This window comes from Microtus oregoni, unplaced genomic scaffold (genome assembly GCF_018167655.1).
Source record: "Microtus oregoni isolate MIOR12 unplaced genomic scaffold, Mior012 000012F_ref0000307, whole genome shotgun sequence".
NCBI lineage: Eukaryota > Metazoa > Chordata > Mammalia > Rodentia > Cricetidae > Microtus > Microtus oregoni.
This window is the reverse complement of record NW_024543071.1, coordinates 27327633-27334168: the sequence shown is the minus strand read 5'-3', so window position 1 is coordinate 27334168 and position 6536 is coordinate 27327633. Positions and strand designations below refer to the sequence as shown.

Here is a 6536-nt window from a genome sequence, read left to right as displayed (position 1 = left end):
AGCGGACGTTTTGTTTCCACATTTATTCAGTTATTGGTGAGGCTTTTAGTCAACAGACATTTATGAATTTCTTTTTACCTGTTAGGCACAGTGCTAGCTTCTGGGGAGGCTACAAAGGAAGGATAAACAGGAGTCCACATGCTTGGAAATTTTATGATAAAATGGCAGTTTTATTATAACTGTTATTACTTATTTATTTTTACACAAACCACAGTTCCTCTTCCCTTGTTCTTCCCTGCCAATAGCAGAGCTTTCTGCAAACTGCACATAAAACTGTTCTTTACCTTTGGACCTGATAGAAACCGAAAGCAAGGAAATCTGAAAGTACGCATGGAGACGGGCTGGGTCAGGAAAGACAGACGAGGCAAACAGAAGGGAAGAGAATGAAGGAGAGTGGAGAGGGAGGGGCAGGGAAGAGGCAGAGTGTCTTCAGAAGGGGAGCAGAGAGAAAGGGGAGGAAGAGAGAGCGTGTCTTAGTTTGCTTTCTGTCATTGTGATGAGGATGTCACAACCACAAGCAATTTGGCGGGAAAGGATTTGTTGGGTTCACATATCCTGAACACAGTGTCACTGAGGGAAGTCAGTAGGAACCCGGGAGCAGAGGCAGCAACCACGGAGGATTGCTGCTTACTGGCTTGCTCCCCATTGCTCGCTAAGTTCTCTCTCTTATGCAACCCAGGATCACTCATCCAGGGGCGGCACCACCCACAGTGAACGGGCCCTCTCACATCAATCATTAATCAGGTGAATGACCCACGGACTCGCCTGCAGCCCAGTATGATGGAGGCGGTTTTTCACTTGAAGCTTCCTCATCCCAGATGACCCTGGCTCCTGTCAAGTCGACAGAAACCTAACCAGCCCAAAGGGGCAGGGAGGTGGGGCACAGGGAGGAAGAAGGAAGTCGGGAGGAGGAAGAGAGTGAGGAGGAAGTGAGGAGGAAGGGAAGTTTGGGGTCAGGCAGGGACCCGGGAGGAGGAGAAGAAAGGAGGAAGGGAGAGGGAAGGGAGCCAGAATGAGAGAAGCAGAGAGGAGAACTGGGCCAGAGATAGCAAGGTCCATGGAAGGAGGCAGGGAAGTTGGGCATCTGAATAAGGGGCTATGGGAGGCATGGATGGAGAAAGAGATGACCGAGGACAAAACCAGAAAGGAGGACACAGACAGGGGGCAAAGGGGCAGGGAGCAGTTTTAGGAGGGAGAGCAACTGAGTTGGAGCAAAAGCTCAGGCCTGCGTCTTCTCAGCTGCAGGCAGACTGGCTGAATCACAAGGTAGGACTCTGTGAGGAGGCCTAGTTTAATGTGGTGTTTTCTCTTTAACCACAGCTAAGAGGAAACGCGGTGAAGGCCAGAGCATGGAGGAGCATGAGCATCAACTCCGTCTCTTCCTCCACTGTGCCTGGGACCCTTTTTTCTTGGGCTGCAGCATGTGGCCCTAGACCCTTCCTCACACTAAAGGTGCACATGAAGAGCCGTTCACCTAAGGTTAGCCGAGGTGAGTCTCGCTGACACTGGCCACCTTGTTAGGCCCTGGCCGCTCTACTGAGCATTGCAGTCCACTGCTTCCCCAAACAGCTTCCTCTCCAGAGCCGCTCTGGCGCAACCTTGAACACACCCTTCCTTTTCCAGCACCTGAGAGCAGGGTAGGGTCAGGGAGAGCACGGTCTCCTCCTCCTTCATTTCGTGTTTCTTCAACACCCATTCCCCCTTCCTGTTTCATAAATTTCTGACTCTTTCATGAAGTAAGAGGCTGTCAATGAAAGCACTTTTACATGCCCTAGGTCATGAGAGTCCAAGAAGGAAGAATTATGGGTGGATTCTCGGTTCTCTTTTCCTTGAAGAATGCTCAGACTGCAGAGGTCTTCAGAGGAGAGGCCCCATCAGGTGGATGAATTCCATGATATGAGCCAAGTGGTCAGATCTCTGGGCTGCCTTTATGAGCTGAAGCCTCAGGCCAGGCTTGGCGAGCCCAAGGTGAATGAATACCTTAGGATATAACTCTTCAGCCCCGTTGGGCCTCTTTTCAGGTCTCAGTCGGTTTTCTGTTGCTTTAGCACAGCGGTTCTCAGCCTTCCTAGTGCTGTGAACCTCGAAACCATAAAATTATTTTTGTTGCCACATCATAACTATAATTGTGATCCTATTATAGATTGTAATGCAAGTATCTGTGTTTTCTGATGGTTTTAGATGACCTTTCTGAAAAGGTTGTTCGACCCAAAGGGGTCTCGGCTCACACGTTGAGAGCCGCCGTTTTAGCAGCCAAGCTGAGGTGGGATCATTTGTGAAGGAAAGATGTTCATTGTCTGGGAGTCCTCTGGCTTCACTTGGCTTCTGGTGAAGGCCTTAGGTGAGAGGAAGGGCAATTAGCCAGAGAGATCACACAGCGAGAGGAAGTTAGGGAGAGCCTGGGAAACACGCTATGTAACTCACACCTCCAGCATATAGCTCACTCTGTGGGAGCTACATTCATCCGTTCAAGAGGGCAGAGGCCCTGTGACACCAGCCGTCTCTTAAAGGCCTCCATATCACTCAGTACTGTGGCATTGGCATTTTATCTCAGCATGGGGATTTTGCAGAGACAAACCGTATTTAAGGCAGAATACTTATGCTTACTTGAATAGGGACAAAACCATTATAGAGTTTAGGACAGAGGGAGCTAGTGTTACTGAATGTCAACTGAAAAAAAAAAAAACAACCAGTTTGTTTGAAGGGTGCCAAGCCAATAAGCAGAATCAGCCAGGTAATTCCTTCATAGCGATTGCTCAGACACTGGTCTCACAGCCTTCTGAGTTCACTTTCTATGCTTCTGACTTGTTTTTGCTTTGCATTGGAAGGCCCTAAGCATGGTTTTAGGTTTTCATCCATTACCCAGACTGTCAAGTCCTGTCAACAGCTCTGTCCAGCATCTCCAGAGGCTTGGGTCAGCTGGAGGATAATCATATTAGATTACATCGGATATCATGTAACAGTTTGCAAACATGTGTCTCATGCAGTAGCTCCCTGAAGCCTCAAGCAGTTCTCAGATGGCTGATCACCTCTAATCTGTGGACTAGGAAGCTGGAGGCCCAGAGATGGGAACTGACTACCCCAAGTGGCAGACCAGCTTTCCCGAATGAAAGTGCATGCGTTTCTGCAAGCCTGCTGCCCACCCATGACATACAATACCAATCATTACCTAATATGAATCACTGACACACTAGCTGCATTAACACACATTATCTCATTTAGTTCTCCCGTTGGGCACATGAATAGCTGCATTTTCCTCATATTAAAGGTAGGAAAGAGCAAAGTAGGTGGTTCACCATCACACAGAGGAGGAGGAGGAAGTGGAGAGCTGAGTCCAGCTCGTCCTGCCTCAGAGCTGCTGTTCTTAACCGCTGACCACTTCACCATCAGGCCGGAAGTGGGACAGCCAATCCAAACTGGCCTCCTCTTTTAAATTGCTTACTAATTTTTATTGATATTTTAAAAGGAAGGATGGGGAAAATGGAGGAAGAGGCTTTAACTGGGCAGTGGGAGAAAGGGCAATACAGAGATAGAAGGAGGAAGGGAGGAGGCTAAATAACACTGATTGTATCTGAAAAGTCAGAGTGAATCACACTCTTTTTATGTTTACCTAAATTTACACATATACACACTTGTGTGCACACATGTACACATGCATACAATACACTTGGACACACATACACGCTGTGGGGGAGGAAGACACAGGATGGGTTGGAGGGAGGAGGGGGAAATGATGTAATATGGCACACATATATGAAATTAAAAAATTTTTACTCTCTGTAACACCAGAAGTCTTATTTAACAAGTTTACGGCAGACAAATAAAATTTGGACATTTTCCAGGTCTTTTGGGTTGGGGTTCCAAAGAAGACCATCAGATTTCAGGATGTAGAGAGGAGCATTTTGAAGTTTGAAAGGAGAAGAAAGTGGGCACCTCCCTTTCCATTATGGCTAGGGACTGAAGGGCATGCCTGCCCACCGGACAAAGCCGCTGGGTCCTCATAGTAACTGATCAGACCTGGACCATTCTGTGAGCTTTGCCAAAACAAATTCTGACATGTTTTGCTATTAGAACTAAAAATATGTTCTCAGCTAGCTCAGGAACTGTAGACGTTGGAACCGCACTAATCCTAACGGACAGACAGCTTTCTTCCGGCCAGCCTCTGATCGTTATTACATCTAGGGAATCAGCTGCACCTAATGGAGCCTTGAGCCCCCTTCTGTTTCTCATTCTCCTTCTCTCATTTGCCACATGGAGGTAGGAGAGGCAAAGAGAAGCTCCCATGTCACCTCAGTATGGTCCTGGTGATGCCTCCATCACCTGGAATGTCCCTAGGCCAGTTTTTGTTTGGTGCGGGCTGGAAAACTGTTTCAGGAGGACTTCCCAGTCTCATGTTTGGAATTGTTGTTTTCCAGGAGACTTCTCTGAAACAATCGTGCTGGCGTTTGGCTGGGCTGAGTGAGCGGCTCTGCCCTTGGACATGGAAGGATCCTTCTTTCTGCTGTTACTCTACAGGGCAGCGATGTGGGGGCGGGGTACATGGCCTGTAAGGTTTCTCCCCAAAGCTTTTCCTCCACCTCCACCTTCACCATTTTGCTCCGGAGTGTTGGCCACGCAGCAGCTGGCACACCCCCAGCTCCGAGAAGGAACTGGCTGGCTGTAATTGCAGAAGACTGATGAATTTTGGATCTGTGCCCTGTCCCCTCTTTGTAACAGCAATGGAAAGATGGTTCCCTTTCTTCGTAAGTCCCCAGGGGTTCTGAACTATAAAGTAACCTCTCAGGATTGTTATGAAGGTTCCCTCCCAATGCAGGGAGGCTCTAACACAACACATACCACTTGGATATTTGGTAACTTGCGAGAACATCAGTGATGAGGGCTCTTTCTTCTCCCCTGTAACAATGTAAGGGTGGGTTTGGAGGGCCAGAGCGGTCCTTGATGGGATGAGTAGGCAGAGTGTGGTGGGAAGAACACAGGCTTTCTTTACCTATTCCCGACAGGATGGCTTCATGGAAAACTCTTTCTGAAGAAGTGGGGGAACACAAGCACTCAAGTTCCCCATTTGGATTTGAGGTCGAGTGGTGGAGTCTGGGGAACAGAACTTCAACCCTCCAGCATGTAGGGGAGGGAAGGGAAGTAGGTAGGTGAGCATGCTCTAAAGCAGTTGGCTGGATTGCTTGTCCTGTCAGGCGACCTGTGACAAGGGTTTCGTGGTTTATTCAGTTTGGGAAGCAAATGATTTCTTCTTTGAAAGTCATACTTTGTATTTGCATAATAAAAACCTCCTAGCCGTCCTGCAATTTAAAAGGGATTCGTTTCAATGCCTGGTTTCATAGGCCAAAACTTACGGAGCGCTTACTGTGTGTTGGTGGCCATGCCCTGTGCTTTGTATGAACACTTTGCTCCCCGAATTACCTCTAAGTTTCAGGGATTCATAATGCTCCATTTTATAGATGTGGAAGCCAGGACTCGGTGGAGGCTGAGTGACTTGCTCAGAGAGAGGAATAAAAAGTTTTGTCACACGATTCTGGGATCAAAGTTCATGTTTATCCCCAAAAGACAGTCCATTGTGTGTGTGTGTGTGTGTGTGTGTGTGTGTGTGTGTGTGTTGGGAATTATTCTCCAGTTTATTTTCTGAGGCAAAGGTCTCTCTGGAGCTTGCTGGTTCCAGCTAGTCTGGCTCACCAGCTTGCTCTGGTGGGAAGTGAGGGGTGGGGTAGGGGTAGGGGTGTCCTCCTGTCTCTATCTCCCCAGTGTTGGCCTACAGGCGGCTGCCACACTCACACAGTTTTTATGTAGGCTCTTACAATGCACACTCCGGTCCTCACACTTGCATGGAAAGCGCTTATCCACTGAGCCACGTCTCTGGTTCCTGGCCCACTATTTCTTTAGTTCCTTATAGTCACAAGGGTGTTTTTCTGGTATATTTTGCGTTTCATGTTTATTACCATAACCTGAGAGTGATATAAATGCTTTGTATGTACTAGAAATAAATTAATTTACATTACAAACATTTTTATAAGTTTAAAAAAATATTGAAATATACATAGCCAATAACTACATTGACTCCATTAGAGTATTAGAGCCATCAGCTATGAGGACGTGCTAATCAAAACCTTACTACCATTTTGTAGTGACTAGGAGGCAATAATTAAATGGTCAGGACAGTAGTGTCAGCAAGCATGCACTACTGGAGGAAGCATAGCTTTGCAGTTCTGCAGAGGGTTAAACAGAGTTACTGTACGGAGGGAGCACTTACACACCTGGGCTTCTACATGGGATAAATGAAAGCATTATGGCCATACAAAATTTCTTTATGAATATTAAAAGCACCATTGTTCCTGACTGATACACGGCTAAGCAAAATATGGACTATTTGCATGGATATATACATGGAACATTATCCAGTCATAAATAAGAATGAAGTACTAACGCAGGCTACAGTATGGGTGAAGTATTATGTTCAGTGAAAGTGAGATGCAAATGATCATGTTAGATGATTTCCTTTATAAAAACAGATCCAGAATAAGGGATCA

The 6536-nt window shown here is 46.9% G+C and overlaps 1 long non-coding RNA gene across 1 annotated transcript; it reads left to right on the top strand.

The window, feature by feature from the left end:
• The first annotated feature begins 813 nt into the window (after positions 1-813).
• LOC121454660 lies at positions 814-5506 on the top strand. Its single transcript, XR_005975298.1, has 3 exons — positions 814-875; positions 1321-1489; positions 4416-5506. It is a non-coding gene; the product is annotated as an uncharacterized LOC121454660 (long non-coding RNA).
• Positions 5507-6536: the final 1030 nt, after the last annotated feature.